The sequence below is a fragment of the Eubalaena glacialis genome, chromosome 9 (assembly GCF_028564815.1).
Source record: "Eubalaena glacialis isolate mEubGla1 chromosome 9, mEubGla1.1.hap2.+ XY, whole genome shotgun sequence".
In the NCBI taxonomy this organism is placed as follows: domain Eukaryota; kingdom Metazoa; phylum Chordata; class Mammalia; order Artiodactyla; family Balaenidae; genus Eubalaena; species Eubalaena glacialis.
The window spans coordinates 122128188-122147233 of NC_083724.1; the positions used below are offsets into that span (position 1 = coordinate 122128188).

At 41.7% G+C, this 19046-nt stretch overlaps 1 long non-coding RNA gene across 1 annotated transcript in view; it reads right to left on the bottom strand.

The window, feature by feature from the left end:
- Positions 1-4478: 4478 nt before the first annotated feature.
- Positions 4479-19046, bottom strand: part of LOC133098080 (uncharacterized) — a 52662-nt gene continuing 38094 nt past the window's right edge. The window contains exons 3-5 of the long non-coding RNA XR_009702107.1: positions 11450-11545; positions 6883-6993; positions 4479-4591 (exon numbers count right to left, since the gene is read on the bottom strand). This is a non-coding gene — a long non-coding RNA (uncharacterized LOC133098080). The remainder of the gene's footprint in view (positions 4592-6882; positions 6994-11449; positions 11546-19046) is intronic.

The following is a 19046-nucleotide window of genomic DNA, read 5'->3' on the forward strand; positions in this document are numbered from 1 at the left end:
GCCATTAAAAAGAATGAAATAATGCCATATGCAGCAACATGGATGGACCTAGAGATTATCATACTAAGTGAAGTAAGTCAGACAGAGAAACACAAATATCATATTATATCACTCATATGTAGAATCTAAAAAAATGATATGAATGAACTTATATACAAAACAGAAATAGACCCACAGACATAGAAAACAAACTTATGGTTACCAAAGCGGAAAGGTGAGGAAGAGGGATAAACTGGGAGTTTGGGTTTAACATATACACACTACTATATATAAAATAGATAACCAACAAGGACCTACTGTATAGCACAGGGAACTCTACTCAATATTTTATAATAACCTATAAGGGAAAAGAGTCTAAAAAAGCATATATATATGTATATGACTGAATCACTTGGCTGTACACCTGAAACTAACACAACATTGTAAATCGACTCTACTTCAATAAAAAATAAAATATAGTAAAATAATCACACAATCGGGTTGCCTCAGATGCCTTCAGGTCTGCTTTTGTGAACAAAACTACAAGGAGAGCCCCCAGAGGCAGAGTTAGGCATGTGGTGAACTTCAAGTGTGTGTGGGAGATGAAAGAAAAGAACTAACCAATCTGCAGTCTGAAATCATGCAAAATGTGAGTGCAGTTTTTCTGTAATTTCTGTGCTCTATGCTTTTTCTAATATATGCCAAGAAAATCTTTCTCAAGTTTGATGTACTAAGGAAATTTGTCAGTTCTTCCCAATTTTATCTTTTTATTTGTGCCTATTAGCTTAGAAATGTGTTTTTAAGTGCTTTACATAGCACTGGCCATTAATCACAGGTAGGTGTGCAAACAAAACTGTCTATCAGTGCTCTGAGCATTTTAAGTATCCCTTAGACCATCTACCACGAGAACACAGTTCTACTGGCCTGTGTTAATGCCTTTCCTTTAGAGCTTGACAGCTCAGAGTACTGGGCCACCTACTCTCTCATCGTCCTCCCGGAAACCTGATCCTGGAAGTGGGTAGGGGGGTAATTGCTCCTATTCTACAGGTGAAGGCGGGGCCCAAGATACAGAGCGAGGTCCCAGGGATCGTGTGGAGCCTGGAACAGGACAGGGGTCTTGATATTCCTGCCATTACACATGGTGAAAAGTTAGGGGAAAAGGCTGGCAAAATGCCTTACTAGAAATGCAAATGGGAAATCGAACAGCTTCATCTGGTTTGCTCACACCTGGGTCTACAAGGGCTGCTCCAGACCCATGCTGCCTACTGACTCAGCCATAAAAAGGAACAAAATGGCGCCTTCCTGATGCCAAGTCCTGCCGAGCTGCCGCTCAGAGACCCTCAGTATGAAAACCAACACTGCCCTTCATTGGCGCCCTTCTTCTCTCTTGCTGATTCTCTTATTTTCTTTTCTTTAATATCCTAACACCTTTATCAAAACCGTGTTGCCATTGTCTATGTCTAGAAATGCCAAATGCAGGACCCCTCTGACAACATTAACTTGGCCACCTCTGTCTAACTGTGGATCGGAAGCCTCTTCTCTGTTAGCTGGTTTAAATGTAGCCCGTGCAAATTATTCGTGATGTGAAAAGAAAGGTTTTTGTTTTACATAGTCTAATTTTTAGCTATGAGAAATGTCTTGTTCCTTTCCACAATTTAACTGTGTATTGATATATACAGACTTGTGCATACGTAGTTATACATGTATTTTTAATTGACTAAAAGTTGCCCTGGATCATGGTAGTTGTTAACATAACATTTTTGATATTGTTATAAAAAACTAGTTGGGGGGAGGGATATATTAGGAGTTTGGGATCAACATATACACACTACTGTATATAAAATAGATAACCAACAAGGACCTGCTGTATGGCACTGGGAACTCTACTCAATATTTTCTAATAACCTATAAGGGAAAAAAATCTGAAAGAATAGATATATATGTATGTATAACTGAATCACTTTGCTGTACACCTGAAACTAACACAACGTTGTAAATCAGCTATACTTCAATTTTTAAAGACTCAGAAAAAAATAAATTAAAAAAATAAAAACAAGCTAGTGGAAAACAGTTTGGCAGTTCCTCAAAAAATTAAACATAGAGTTACCATATGACCCAACAATTCCACTGCTAGGTATATACCCATGAGAAATAAAAACACACATGCATGCAAAACTTGCCCACAATGTTCACAGTCACATCATTCAAAATACCCCAAAACTGGGAACCCCTAAATGCCATCAGCTAATGAACGGATAAACAAATGTGGGATGGCCAGACAAGAGAATATTAATCAGCAATAAAAAATTATGAAGTACAGACACCTGTTACAACATGCACCAACCTTGAACCATTATCCCACGTGAAAGAAGTCAGTCCCAAAGGACCACATATCATACTGATCCCACTTACCCAGGACAGGCAAATTCATGAAGACAGAAAGGGGATTGGCTGTTGCTTAGGGGGGCGGCTGGGGCCAGCTGGGGGTGATTGGGTAGCAACTGCTAATGGGGACAGATTTCCTTTTTGCAGTGCTAAAATGTTCTAAAATGTGGTGATGATTGCACTCTGGATATGTTAAAAAGCACATAACCGTACACTTTAAAGGGGTGTATTTTATGGTATATAAAATATATCTCAATAAAACCGTAAAACAAAAATACCTAGCGTCTTAGTCTGCTCGGGCTGCTGTAACAATCTACCACAGATGGGGGAGCTTAAACAACAGACATTTACTTCTCACAGTTCTGGAGGCTGGAAGTCCAAGATCAAGGCGCAGGCAGATTCAGTGTCTGGTGAGAACCCGCTTCCTGGTTCGTAGACGGCCATCTTCTCTCTGGGCGGAGGGGCGAGAGAGCTGGCTGGGGTCTCTATTATAAGGGTGACATCACCTTCCCAAGGCACCACCTCCTAACAGCAGCACACTGTGTGTTAGGTTTCAACATAGGAAAATTAGGGAAACACAAGCATTCAGTCTATAGCACCTGGAACACTCATGTCAAATATTCTGATTTAATATTCAAGATCGACTTAGTCCAAAGACCTGGGTTCAGATCCCATCTTTGTCACTAAGCAGAGTATTCCCTGGGCAATCACTTAATCTCTGTGTCTACTGCTTCCTCCTTTTATAGAAAGGAAGATTGATTTCACTAGTGACTTGAGATCAAGTCCAACTCTACCACCTAGGATTCTGTGGGTGTTGACTTTCACAAAAGCAGAATAAGAAAGATGTTGTGTGATACAGAGAGGATGGCAGCCTTGCATTGCTCAGGCTGTATTTCCTGGGATCCCCCGACATTGTGAGAGGGGGTGCCCCTATGCTGGGGCAGCTTTCCAGCCACGGGAAAGTTGAGCCACGTAAATCATCTGGCTCTAACAGAGCCAGGATGTGTGTGTACCAACCGGCTTGCAAGGCATCCAAACCTTCACTTTTAAAAATCTACTCTAATATATGCCTGACACCCTTACAGTAATGTCATCAGAATTTATAGAATCTGTCGATTTATGACACTTGAGTTGGAGGTATTTTGTCCTATTTTACCTTTTTGTGTTCCCCAGACTATGGGGCCTGAACTGTTTTGTTTTTTGTCTTGTTTTGTTGATATTTGCAAGAATATAAAGCTCATTTTTAAGTAGATAAACCAGTATTTCATTAGAGATGCCAGCAGCTCATTGTGATTATTTAAAAAGCGAGGGGAAAACACTTCCTTAGGCTGTGCAACAATTTGGCTTTTAGATTATTAAAAATGAGCAGTTTCCTTAGTTTCCCTTCACCCACCCACCCCAGCCCCACCTCTATTCCCTTCCCCAACAGAAAAAAAGAGGTCTAGAAACCAAACAACAACAGAAAAGTTTTGTTATTTAATGAGCTCTCTAATCACCAAACACACAGACACAATTAAAATGAGAAAAAGTATATGTAGACAATCTGAAAGATACACATACATACTAATGTCACTAATATTTGTAAATATTCATGGCAGGCACTCACCTAATACATAGGAGGCCCCCCTCCACGGGGCGGGGGAAGAGTTAAATGGACACAGAACAGGGCTAAGCACACTTTCTCTGATCTTCTCTTTCACTCTTGAGAGAGGAGCACGGCACTGACAGGAGAAGAACCTGCTTCTCAGCTCTGACATCACATCATGTGTCTGTCCTTCAGTTCTTCTTGGTCCGGGTCCCCATAGCCCAAAGCACGGAGCCTTCACAGGGAGCCCTTGAGCTGCTGTCCTGTACTACACACCTCACCCGAGAGAGAGGCGAACTCAGACTCTTAGGCTCAAGTCCCAAGGATGCATCATTTTGATGTGCAAAATTTAAAAAATAAAGAAACAGGGTAACAGTGATTCCAAGAGTGTGGTTTGAGCTTCATCCCATCTTAGAAGCATATTTTAACTCGTTGTGACAAGAGACCACACCTCAAAGTGGCAAAGTGATGACTGTGGATTTTCTACATTGAAAACCTCATGGTCCAGATGCACAGGTGTAACTGCTGTAAATCATGGGGCAAGACTGAAAGTGAACCGGGCACACCCTTTCTGCCGCACTCAATAAAGATCCCTTTCCTCAAGCTGCAGGAGCCATTGTTTGCCAAGATCTTCAAGGGGGCCTGAAAGCATGTTTGGAAAACAAAGGACTTTTAAATTGCTGCTGACAGGAATGAACTCTCTGAAACAACAGCTGTGTCTTGAGATTACACTACAAGGCATGTGAGCAGGCTGCAAAGCATCCTCATCAAAAGACAAAGCTGAAGGAGCTTTTTATCGTTTCCGAAAAAAGTTCCCAAGCTGGGGACGCCTACTTTCAGTTCCTGTGGGACGCAGCTGTTGTATGTTTACAGAACGAAATTGAGAAACAACCTTTGTATTGATGACGGCTGATAAAAAACAAAATCCAGGTGGACAGTTCAGGCAGGAGTAGGAAGTCAGTTGTCAAGGTTATCCTTGTGTCCAGCCTAAAAGTTCGTTAGTGGCAATGACATCTGGCTATTAAAATACTGTCCCAGGAGATTATTTCCTTCCTGTCTTTCCAGTCACACAGAGTCTGCTGCTGGGTATAAATTACGGACAGAAGAACTCATTTGGAGAAATACTGACCCAGTCATACTTCACAGGTTTATTGCTACCCTGAGAGAAATGAACCTTGTGAAATTATAACCTCCGAACTACAACCAAGATCCTTCCAAAGGCAGACCTCTAGGGGACAGAGGAGAAGGTTAAGGGTAGGGGAGGAAGAATCGAGAGTGCTTAAGGAGGAAAGAAAAGGGCTAAGGAGATGGGGATTTAGTGAGCAGACCAGTGGCTCTGACATCAAGGGAATGACTAGCACACTATTTCTCCAGTTCCATTCATCAAGCAGCTTTATTTTAGACACTCAAGTCTTCAGGGTAAGTGATTCCACCAAAACTGCATATAAAATGAGGTGAGAGTGCATTTTCTATAACCTTCATCGGATTCTCAGAAGACCCCAGAAACTAAAACAGCTAAGAACCACGGTGTGGAGGATTAAAGAAAGCTGCAAAGCCTTTGATCCTCTTTCCATGGGGAAGTGGGTCCTAGCTCCCCTCCCCTTGAATCTAAACTGAACGAGGGCTGCTTTCACCACCAGGACGCTGAGGACAGTGGGCCTCCAGCTCCCAGCTCAGCTTGGGCAAGCAGCTTGTGCACGGGGGTTCTGGAGCCCTGAGACCACTGCCCATGAGATGCTCAGGCCACCTGCAGAAGGCCTGAGAGGATGAGATGCTGTATAGAGAGAGAGGCCAGGAAGCCCCAAGACCCCAGACATGAATGGAGAAACCGTCTTTGAGTGTACCCTACAGCCCCAGCTGCTGCCATATTGATCAGAGATGAATCACCCAGCCTGGCCCTTCCAGAATTCCTGACCCACAAAATCATGAACAAAATGAAATAGTGGTTCTAAATCATGGAATTCAGGGATAAGTTGTTTTAGAGCAAGAGATAAACATAACACACGTTTAAAGAGACTTAAGAAGGTCGCATATCACTCAGAACTTTTGGACAGTCTATAAAATTATACACTGAAACGTAATTCTAAGATAAAACTTTTGTGCTCCTATGCAATTTCTGCCCTTTGTGTTGCTTACCAATAAAGCTCTTAACAACTCCTTATAGTTTAAAAAAAAAAAACACAAAAACTTGCCAGAAGAAAAACATTTAAAAAAATCAGAACTCAGAATTTTCAATGCAAATGACCTTTAGTTTTACTTCATTTTCTTGACTTTCCATCCTGCCTACTTTCTTTCCAGCCCTCCATGCAACTTCCTTGTATGTTCTGCTCAGCCCTTGTTCTTTGTCCATCTTTCCCTTTGATACCTCATTTCCTTATTAGTTCATAGCCATGGTAAAATGGTTTTGTTCCCAAAGGACTTACAGATGAAGTTCCTTCCTGAATAACCTGTAGATGCTTCACTGCCTAATCGATTAGTTCTCATTTTATTTTTGCTAAAGATTGGTCCAGGTAACTTGCTCCACACAAAAGGACAGAAAATCCTGATAATTTTACTTGCTTAAGTTTAGATCCTATTACTTCTCTATAATTTCATATGATGCTTTCCCTTCCCATCCCTTGAGACAAAAGGAAATGTTAACTGTATAAGTCTCAACCTGGTTAAAGTGAATTTATATAATTTCCTCTCTTCTCATTTACCTGGAATGAAAACTTAGGAATTCTCATGACTTTTGGATCAACCTTAAGTACCATCCTACCAACTAAAACTCCAATCATGATTCTATTTTAAACCGGATTTTCTAATTCTATGCAGCAATCAAAATGGGTTTCCCACCAATTTTTACCTTAGCCTACTGACTTTGGCATCAGCATCTTCCAGTTATTTTGAGGAGAGGAAGTGGTGGAGGGGAGAGAGTGAGCAAGAGTCCTTACCTGACTGGTATTGTTGAACGTTTGCTTCATGCTCTCTGGATGTGGCAGGTTTTTACATCTCATTCTTTCTTTTGCCAGGTTCTTCAGAAATTCCTCCATTTCTGCAATTCCCTTGGTGAAAGAAAATATTATTCCCTGTATGTTTAAGTCAAAAGGTGCTGATATTCAAAATCTTTATTCCAAACTCAGTAAAAATTCCATTTATTTTCTTTCCAAGTTAATGTGGCAATGGAAGTGTCCAAATATATTGAAATGGTTTGGTAAAATACCATACCTCAACATGAAGGAGTGTAAACATTGAAATCCTCTGTAGAAATCTGGAAAATGTTTATGTTGTGTTAAATTAAAAACCATAATGCAAAATATGTATGCAAAATTATTGAAACAGTTTAAATATAAAAAAAGAATTTCAAGGTAATATACAAAAATTAAAAAACAACCGTGTCAATTGAATTTTGACAAGGGTGCTGAAACAGTTCAATGGGGAAAGAGCAGCCTTTGCAACAAACTGTAGTGAGACAACTGGACATCCACATGTAAAGGATTGAAAATGGATTCCTACCTCTCATCAGACACAAAAATTAACTCAAAATGGACCCTAGGTAGCAACGTAACAGCCAGATCTATAAAACTCCTGGAAGAAAACATAGGAGCAAATCTTTGTGACCTGGACTTAGACAATGGTTTCTTGGTTTCTCGGGCAAAGCACAAGTGACAAGAGAAAAATAGATAAATCAGACTTCATCAAAATTAAAAACTTTTGTGCTGCAAACAATACCGTCAAGAAAGTGAAAAGACAGCCCACAGAATGGCAGAAAATATTTGCAAAACAGGTATCTGATAAGGGATTTATGTTCAGAAAATATAAAGAATACTTACAAGTCAATAACAAAAAGACAAACAACCCAATTTAAGAATGGGTAAAGGATCTGAATAGATCCTCTTCCAAATGGTCAATAAGCAGATGAAAAAAGTGCTCACCCTCACTAATCATAAGGGAAACGCCAACGAAAACCACAATGAGATGCTACCTCACATCCACTAGAATGGCTACCACCAAAAGGACAAAAAATAACAAGCATACACAAGGATTAGGAGAAATTGGAGCCTTCATACATCGCTGGCAGATTTGTAAAATGGCACGGCCACTTTGGAAAATAGTTTGACAGTTTCTCTGCCTGTTAAACATAGAGCTTCCGTAGACGCAGAATTCCACTCCGGCATATAAACCCAAGAGAAATTAAAACATTCGTCCACACAAAAAAATTACTCCTAATGTCCACAACAGCACCGTTCGTAATAGCTAAAAAGTGAAAACCACCCACGTGTTCATCAGCTGGTGAATGGATAAATAAAATGTGACGTATCCACTCCATGCAATATTATTCAGCAACAAAAAGATATTAAATAACTGGTACATGCTACAACATGATAAACCTTTAAATCATTCTGACAAATGAAAGAAGCCAGTGACAGACCACATATGGTATGCTTTCATTTTCATGTAATGTCCAGAATATGAAAATCTGTAGAGACAGAAAGTAGATCCATGGTTGTCAAGGGTGGGAGGGGGGAACAGGCGGAGAAATCAGGAGTGACTGCTAGTTTGAGAGTTAATAAAATGCTCTGAAATCAGACTGTGTGATAGTTGCCCAGTGTGAATATACTGTGATATATACTGTGAATACTAATAAGCCATACTGTGAATGCACTAAAAACCACCGGATTACACACTTTAAATGGGCGACGTTTATGGTATATGAAATAGATCTCAGTAAAGCTGTTTTTTACAAAGATGATGGATAGCTGCTTTTATAAAATGTTCTATAAAATTTGTTTGTAAAATCGTATTTTTTATTGAGGTAGAGTTGATTTACAATATTGTGTTAGTTTCAGGTGTAGAGCAAAGTGATTCAGTTATATACTTTTTTCAGATTATTTTCCATTATAGGTTATTACAAGATATTGAATATCATCCCCTGTGTTATCCTTGCTGCTCACCTATTTTATGTATAGTTGTTTGTATCTGTTAATCCCATGCTCCTAATTTATCCCTCCCCCCCTTTCCCCTTTGGTAATCATAAGTTTGTTTTCTATTTCTGTGCATCTATTTCTGTTTTATAAACAAGTTCCTTTGTATCATTTTTTTCACATTCTACATATGAGTAATATCCTACGATATTTATCTTTCTCTGACTTGCTTCACTTAGTATGATAACCTCTAGGTCCATCCATGTTGCTGCAAATGGCCTTATTTTATTCTTTTTTATGGCTGAGTAGTATTCCATTGTCTATATGTACCACATCTGCTTTATCCATTCATCTGTTGATGGACATTTAAGTTGCTTCCATGTCTTGGCTATTGTAAATAGTGCTGCTACGAATACTGGGGTGCATGTATTTTTTGAATTAGAGTTTTCTCTGGATATATGCCCAGGAGTGGGATTGCAGGATCATACGGTAATTCTATTTTTAGCTTTCTGAAGAACCTCCATACTGTTCTCCATAGTGGTTGTACCAATTTACATTCCCACCAACAGTGTAGGAGGGTTCCCTTTTCTCCACACCCTCTCCAGCATTTATTATTTCTAGACTTTTTGGTGATGGCCATTCTGACTCATTTGAGGTGGTACCTCATTGCAGTTTTTTTTTTTTTTTTTTTTTTTTTAAAGAAAGGTATATTTTTATTTCATTCTTTTTTTTTTTAATTATTTATTTTTGGCTGTGTTGGGTCTTCGTTTCTGTGCGAGGGCTTTCTCTAGTTGCGGCGAGCGGGGGCCACTGCTCATCGCGGTGCGCAGGTCTCTCACTATCGCGGCCTCTCTTGTTGAGGAGCACAGGCTCCAGACGCGCAGGCTCAGTAGTTGTGGCTCACGGGCCCAGCTGCTCCGCGGCATGTGGGATCCTCCCGGACCAGGGCCCGAACCCGTGTCCCCTGCATTGGCAGGCAGACTCTCAACCGCTGCGCCACCAGGGAAGCCCCCCTCATTGCAGTTTTGATTTGATTTTCTCTAATGATTAGCAATGTTGAGCATCTTGTCACGTGCCTATTGGCCATCTGTATGTTGAGTGACGGTGTTGATGGTTTTGTGAGACCTCACATGCTATCACCCTTGAGCTCACAGGCATGACACTGCAGTTATTTAGAGAGAGGAGAGAGGCTCAGCATCTCATCCAAGTAACCATTACAGGTGGGAGGAGTGGCGGGATGGTCACGATGGGCAGCTGGGATGCACTGAATGATGGCATTTCTAAAGGAAATGGTCTACATGCAACTAAGGCCACCAGCAACTTTATCTATGAATTCATTAGCTTTGAACCTCCTTTTGGATGATAGATCATAAACACACCTGTTTCAATATAATGAAATAATCCACTGGAAAAGTGTGGTTGCATGACAAGTCTGCGATTAGTACCAAGACAATAATTTTGCTCGGCCCCTTCAGCCAGCAGTAGACTTGCAGCCTATCACGGTTAACCTATTGGAGCTCTGGTCATTTTCTCTGTTTTTCCCTTTAGTTCTATGGTATCTGGTTTATATATCTCTCGTTCCTCCCTTATACCTTTTTCTTTGTTGCATCACAGCAGACAGCTCAGCACAGAAGTAAAATAAATAAAATCTCAGATTCTGAGGATTCTCAAAGCTTAACAACACACTAAAGAAGGAAACCAGGGTCGGGGGCAGGAAGGGAGCTGCACGGTGTCCAGCCTGGTTGAGCCACATACCCTGTCCTGACAGAAATGTCCAGGGACCAGAGGTACGTGACCAGAGGCCAAGGACCTCCCGCTCTCAGGCTAATAGAATAAGACCTTAGAGGTCAACTTTTCCAACTCCTACCCTTTATAGATGAGGAAACCAGGGTCCAGGGAGACGTAGATGCTAGTTACATAGCTAATTCGTGACAGAGTTAGTACTAGAATCTGCTCTTTGCCTTATGTTGTGTTGTCATGGGGTGAAATTGTCTTTCCCTAAAAAGGGTCATGCTGAAGTTCCAAGCCCCCAGTACCTCAGAATATGACCTTGTTTGGAAACTGGGTGATCACAAGTGTACTTCGTTGAGGTCATCCCGGACTAGGGTGGCCGCTAACCCAATGTAACTGGTCCTCCAGAGAAGACAAAGACACGGGGAGAGAACCACGTGAAGACGGGGGCAGGACTGCAGTTAGGCAGGTGCAAGCCAGCGCCGGGGACTGCTGACTGGACTCTGGCAAGGTCCTCCAGAGCTGGAAAGAGGCAAGGAAGGGCTCTCGTGCAGCTTTCGGGGGAGTGTGGTCCTGCCAGCACTTTGATTTCAGACTTTCAGCCTCCAGAACCGGGAGACAATACATTTCTGGGGTTTGAAGCCCCCCAGTTTGTGATGCTTTGTTAGAGTAGCTCTGGGAAACTAACACACACGCCCTCAGGAAAATGTCTGTTCCCAGCACCTCGCTCACAGGGAGCCCGGGGTGTGATCGGGAGCCTGACTAAGGGGCTGCTGCTGAGCAGTTAATCCTGTCTGATGGTCACAGGGATGGCAGGAATCCTACCCTACCTCCCCAGCCACTGTCCCCACAGCTGTACACTCACTTTCAGACACCGAGCGCAAAAGGCCACGTTTCCTCTTTCCTTTGTGCCACGTTTCATGCTGCATCAGGACCAGAGGAATAGGAGTCACCATAGCGCCTGTTAGGGGATAAGAAAAATATTCTTGATGCCGAAACATCTCCCTTACCGTTCCTGACACATCAGACAGTAAGCCCTGGAGGATCAGCACCGAGCTCCCCAGAGTCTTCCAAACACAGATGGACCCGGGAAAGGCCATGCACACTGTCCCCAACACCTCTGTGTGGAAGAGTCCAACTCAGACGGAAGAAATGCACACACAGGGCAGCTCAGAATGTGGGCAGCTGGGTGCGGTGGGAAGAGCCTAAGCCTTGGAGACACAGGAACTCCAGCTGGAATCGGGCTCTGCTGTGGCCCCTGGGAAAGACATCTTCCTTCTCTAAGTTTCATTATCTATAAATAAAGGTACTAATACCCACCTTGCTGGGTTCATGTAATGCACATAGATAAAGTATTTAAAACAAGTAGGCTATTTAGATATACAATAAATGAATGTGGTTTTGTTGATATTTTCATTATTATTTTATTAAATCCCAGTGCTGGACAAAGACCTTGATGGAAAATCTGTGTCTTCTTAACTCTTCTCCATCCTATATTGGAAGCAGGAGACAAAAAACAAGTGTCCCCACTTCACTCCGGCTTTATCTGTCCTAGTAGAGTGTACATTCACGGGGCCATTGGGATAGGGACTCACGCGCATCTGAATACCTGGCACTAAGCAGAGTGTTTGATGCAGAATAAACAGTCAAAAAATATTGGTTGCATGTTGAATACATGTCACACGATCAATTTTCCTCGGGAACACAATCAAACAGTCATTTAAAATGGGCAAGTTAAAGATTCTTGTCCTAAAACACTGATTACTTTAGCTATTAAGGAGCACCAAGTACAGACTTCATCTAAGTTCACCCGGACTCAATGCAAAAAATATGTCGTCTTTCACTAGAGCTTTCCAAAACCTATGTTGCATTAATGACACTTTGCTTTAATCAGATTTTAAAATAAGTCAAAGTTCTTTGGATGTTGGAGACTAGGTATGGAATAGTCATGCTTTCTGGATTTTTCTCTTGCTCTAAATTTGCATTCACAGGCTTCCAAATGTTCATTCTCTCCCACAGAAGCTCAGCTGGCCTCAGTTTTTAAAACTGAGATCTTCAAAGAGGATGCTATGCACACACAAAAATATGTGATAACTGGATCAGATTAGTCCAAGGGTCTTATTCCCCTTGAGTATCTTTCTTTCTTGTTTCAACGTGCAGCCTTAAGACGAGCATCTTTTGCTGTATTCATACTCTCATATGTCAGTTTCCAGACTTTAAGACGCTCAACACCGTTATTTGACGACTGTGACAAACAAAAATCCCTGCTGTGTTCTTCCTCTCGCTTTCCACAAGAGCAGCCTAAAAAACCCTGTGGCTTGACTGCCATCTAGAGAAGGCTAGAGATACTGAAACTAAACAAGCTAATCTAGTATCTTCATAGGTTTACTTTTCTCTAACCCTTTGACGAAAAACCATAAGGAAAAGTCTTTTAAACAAGACATGAAGAAAATATTTAAATGTTATATTGTGTCTTGTGATGGTGTCGTTCACCTGTTTTTTACAAAAGTATATGCAGCAACTGTATTGTTCCCAGGGAGAAATGATACTATTAGTGATAGCCATCTGCTGGCCTTTGAATTTATTTTACGGAGTCCTTGTGGAAATACACATCAAGGTAATGTAATTATTATATCTGCACATTTGTAATGCTGTAATTAAAACTGGGAGGTTGTTCTCATTAAATTCTCCAGATTGTTGGTGGCTTCTTTCCTGCTGGCATATGAATTTTCATCTTAAAACAGACTCCAGACCTCTCTATGCTGTTCCTATCATATTAATACTGATATCACTAGACAAAAAAACTTATCCAGCTTTGAAAAATGTCTTTTGAGCAACTGTATCATGAAATGGCTTTAAGAAAACTTAAAGATATGGGGAATTTAAAAATGATTTTGCCGAAGTTTCCTCTGTTCATATACAACAAACCTGTTGATTTTCTGTGGGCTTCTATTACCTAGAAATCTAAAAGAATTGGTGGTGTTCCTTTTCTTTTACATTACCCTAGGCAACAGCTGTTATTCTAGTGCCAAGAAGTCAACACTTGAGCTTATTGAAATTCTCAACCATTTTCACAACAGGATTGTTATTTTTCACAGCTTGCAAATAATGGTTATGGGAGTGCTAACTTCAGGAAATTGGCAAACTGAAATGTAATACGATGAGTTACAGTGAATGACGCACATCTGAAGGCTACACAATGAAACAAGAAGGAAAGAAACATGAAGAGTCCACAGAGTATTAATTTAAAAACCACAGACTAAATTTTGATCCCATTCCATGTTGCCAGGTATCACCTTTTTTGTGTACTGCATCCTCTTTGAAGATTTCAGATTTAAAAACTGAGACCAATTGAGTTTCTGTGAAAGAGAATGCAATTTGGAAGCCTGTGGATGCAAATTTGGGGCAAGAGAAAGTCCAGAAAGTATGACTATTCCGTTCCTAGTCTTCTATATCCAAAGGACTTTGACTTATTTCAAAATATGACTAAAGCATCATTAATGCAATATTGGTTTTGCAAAGCTCTAGTGCAATACAACGCATTTTAGGATTGAGTCCGGGTAAATACAGATGAAGGCTGGATGCTCCCAACGGGGGCCAGGAAACTTTTTCTTGAAGGTCAGGCAGTAAACATTTTTTACTTTCCAGACCACAGAGTCACAATCTCCACTGTAGCATAAGAGCGGCCAGGGACAGTATGTCAACAAATGAGTGTGGCCGTGTCCCAGGAAAACTCTATATATAAAAACAGGCCAGCCCCTGTGTCAGAACAGGATCTTGGGTTTGCCTGATGGAAACGACTCTCAGATGGCGGAGCCTGGAATCATCAACTACTCAAGTGTCCAAGGGGTCAAAACTTCACGTAGGAGCCTGAGCCCAGCTGACACCAGCTCCAACCTCCTGGAACTAGTGCCTTTTTTTCCATATAACTGGTACATCTTCTACAACAGGGGTCCCCAACCCCCGGGCCACAGACCGGTACCGGTCCACAGCCTGTTAGGAACCGGGCTGCACAGCAAGAGGCGAGCGGCCAGCGAGTGAGCGAAGCTTCATCTGCCACTTCCCATCGCTCGCATTACCGCCTGAACTACCCACCCCACACACACCTCCCCCCGGTCCGTGGAAAAACTGTCTTCCACGAAACCGGTCCCTGGTGCCAAAAAGGTTGGGGACCACTGTTCTACAATATTAAACTTAAAATACTCTCAAGAATAATAACTTTTTCTCAGTGAATAATTCAACACACAAACTCAGGCAGACACACACACACGGTTTTCTCAGATTAGTAATGGAAGCAGAAGGCGAAAGACAAGTAAACTGGGGGTAGATGAATTTTTATGTATTTTGTGTGTTTTGATGCCTGTTTTAGATTGCCATGTCATCCTAGGATGAGATTCTACAGGAGGTATCAGATGCATTTTCATTTTAAAATGTAGCTTCTGTTTCATGATTGGTATTCTCCCAAAAGTCATGCCTGTAAAAAGGACCACGGGAAAGAATCTTTGCCGTAAAAATCTAAATACTGAAGTAGCTGTACTGCACGGGGAATTTCCATGTAATTCTGTGTGCTCGCATCTGAAGAGCTGTTGATATTAGAGGGAGCCCATTGGAAGAGGCGAGCTGTGGAGAAATAGAAATCCAGCAGAGTCTGAGATGTTCTAATCAAGCACGAATGTTTTTCCACTTTTTTCAGTCTATTTCACCATCTCAATGAGAATGTTTGATCTCCATTTTGATACGTTATCAGTTTCACCTTTAGTTTTTCGAGTACTCTTTTTTTTTTTTTAAATAAATTTATTTATTTATTTTTGGCTGTGCTGGGTCTTCGTTTCTGTGCGAGGGCTTTCTCTAGTTGCGGCGAGCGGGGGCCACTCTTCATCGCGGTGCGCGGGCCGCTCACTGTCGCGGCCTCTCTTGTTGCGGAACACAGGCTCCAGTCGCGCAGGCTCAGTAGTTGTGGCTCACGGGCCTAGTTGCTCCGCGGCATGTGGGATCTTCCCAGACCAGTGCTCGAACCCGTGTCCCCTGCATTGGCAGGCAGACTCTCAACCACTGAGCCACCAGGGAAGCCCTTTCGAGTACTCTTTTTGTAATGACTTCCTGGCCCACGAAGACACATGAGCATGAACTCCCATAATCGTTCACTGCCCTCGTGCTTTTCTTCCTGCTGCCTGTGAGTGGCCCACGCAGGGGACAGACAGAGTCTGGACTGGAAAGACAGACCTGAGTTGAAATCACTGCTTCTACTCACTCTGGCCCCGAGACCCTGGGGATGCTACTCAACCACTCTGAGACCCAGTCTCCTCCATATAAAATAGAGGTAACAGCAGGTATATTGCAGTACTGTTGTCACGATTAAAAGAGGACATCTGTGAGTGGCCTTGCACGTCACTCAGTAAATGTTAGCTCATCTCTTCTCTCTCTCCCCGTCCCTTCTCTAAGACGCGGGCTGCGAAGTCGGGAACTGATTCATCCACATCCCACCTCCCTGCAGTGCCTGCTGCTGTATTACACACAGGGGCCGCATGTGTGTTCCTGGAATGAGCAGTGGGTTCCCACGTTTTCCTTCGTTATTGAAGATCTTACCTTTTTAAATTGCTATGAGGACGAGCCAAAGGTGTTCTCTGAGTCATGAAAAGAAAATGTTTCATAAATTAAAAAAACAGAAGAACCCACTCACGTTAACATATACACACTACTATGTACAGAATAGATAACCAATAAGGAACTACTGTACAGCACAGGGAACTATAACTGTTACCTTATAGGTTAATATCTTGTAATAACCTATAAGGGAAAAGAATCTGCAAAAGAATATATATATATATTCTTTTTGTGTGTATATATATATACGTGTGTATATGTATAGCTGAATCATTTTGCTGTATACCTGAAACTAACACAACACCGGAAATCAACTATACTTCAATAAAAAAATACAATTAAAAAAAGAAGAAGGACCCACTCATCACATCGGAATGCTACACATCAAGTAAGCACTCAAATATCCGCTGGAAAATAAGGACCCACAAGTGTGTGGACCACATTAAAGAGATACAGTCACGATATTACACTCTGCTCTCGAGGGAGATGATTTGACTCACAATGATATTCAAATGGTGGAAAAACAAGGTGCTTTAGCACAAGGTTTTATTACTATTGTTAAGTCCTGTGATTCTCATCACGATTCATCAGTCAGACTTAGACACTTCTTAGCACTGCCCAGGGAAGAATCTTGCTGTCAAAACAAGCTTCACATTTTAATGTTTTAAACCAAACAGAGCACTGCCTGCTGATAACTGCGTGGAAATGTCATTCAGGGAATCATCAAGATTAGATGTGACTAATTCGGAGTCACCCAGGCAAAGGCGTTTTGATCAGAAGAGGAAATAAACTAACAAATCATCTGTAGGGGATAACAGTGGAAAGAGGATCCGGCAGTTACTTAAGGGCTTTGAGGAAAAGAAACAGAGTTAGTGAGAATGTTAAAAAAAAAAAAAAAATCACTAGCTATGGGGCACATGAACAGATCAGATAAGATGCCAGTAAAAACAAAATGGGATTCGTGAAATACCAAAAGGGTATATAAAAAGAAACCAATTAAATAGGATGTCTCCTTTGTTGTTCTGTACCTGTTCTGGCTCTAAGGGGTAGGAGTTACAGAGTTGTTTCCTCCCCTTTGTTCTATAAGACACAGGAGAAGTAATTATGCTGACTGAGATTTAAATTTTTATTAGTCACTTTTAAAAGTAGAATTTTCCTCATGAAACATAACTACTGCCCATTCTGCCTATCATGGCACCTATGATGTCCTAGAATATCAGCATGACAAGAAGGCAAGCTGTCATATGTGTTCTGATTATATTACCAGACTTACAGAACTTGTATAATGCATGCTGTACAATATCCCTGATAAGTTGTAAATCAGTCTGGCCGTAAAAGCCAGCAGATGTTTGCAAAAGTGATTTTACTTATCAACAAGTAAATATCATTGCATCGGTTTTAAAGATCAATATGTTTGTAAGGATATTTATGTACACAGAAAGAAAGTCTCCACTCTAGCCAGGGAAAACTCCTAACTGTCCCTGCATCTCCCTACCCAGCTATGAGTCATTGTGCCGGTGATAGCTGACCCACCTGGTGAAATCTCATCCTCTTCCATCATTTAAAAACTAACTAACACTGACAACTTTGCTTAGGAGTAGTGATTGTTCCAGAGAAGTAAAATTCCATATATGCAGCCAAAGACAGTCATCCGAGATTTGTTAATGGTACAAGATTCTTCTGAACAACTTGATGCATCTGCCCAGTTCTCATCTAAGATGATAAGAGCTAACACTTACAAGTGTGTACCATGTGTCAGGCACTGCTTTAAACACTTTGCATATCATTAAATCATCCAGTCCTCACAACAATGATGTTATAATGAAACAGGAGGGAAGGGGGCAGGGCACAACCTTTGAAAGAATGACATAACCCGAGAACATGACATAAACTGATTAGAACCAAATGGGTCCAAGACGGCGAACAAGTGGACTTCCACTAGACCTTGAGCCTCAGTATAGGCTCACTGTAACACATCAGCTAAATGACACACCCACAGGCACCATGACAGTTCCAAGGGTGACCACAAGGGTCAAAAAGAGGGTGGTGGCCCAATTCCTGGAAATCCCCACCCTCCCCCCAGATAGCTGGAATACTCCTCCCGCTCATTAGCCTATGAAATTACCCACCCCTATAAAAACTGACAACCCCATGCCCTGGTGACTTTCTCACCTTCTGAGATGGCCCACACTCTGTCTGTGGAGTGTGTTTCTCTCTAAATAAATCCACTTCTTACCCATCACTTTGTCTCTCACTGAATTCTTTCTGTGATAGGACATCAAGAACCTGAGCTTCGTTAAGTCCTGAAACCAGGTGTGTGCTCTCAGTTGGAAGACCGTGGGTTTCGTCTGGGTCTGAGTCCTGGCTACGTGGGTTCAAGTCCCAATCTGAGGTGCACGGTTTCAGTATTACGACCCTCACTTTGCAGATGTGGAAATGGGGGCCAAATGGTTAAGCGGCTCATGGAAGGACACACAGCTGGTAACAGAGCCAGGTTCTAACCCGGGCCGCCTGGCTCCAAAGTTCACATTCTTAACACTATGGTCCCAGGCAGCCTGCTGGGGGGGGGATCTAAGACTTAGATTCTTAGAAAATGGTTTAGTATAACCTACTTATTATCTTAAAAAAAAAAAAAAACAGCAAGTTAGCTAGATGGAACGTCTCCCTTACATGGTCCTATAGAGAAAGAGCTGTGAGTGGATGGAAGGGGCAAAGCCCTTACCACAAAGACCCTAATAATACACACCCACACTTCCCCCAAAGCCTGTGCATATTTTGCTCCAAAGAAGCATAATCAAACGTCTGTGTTTCTTTAGGTTAATCCATGACTCAACATAATAGAAAACGGAACACAACTT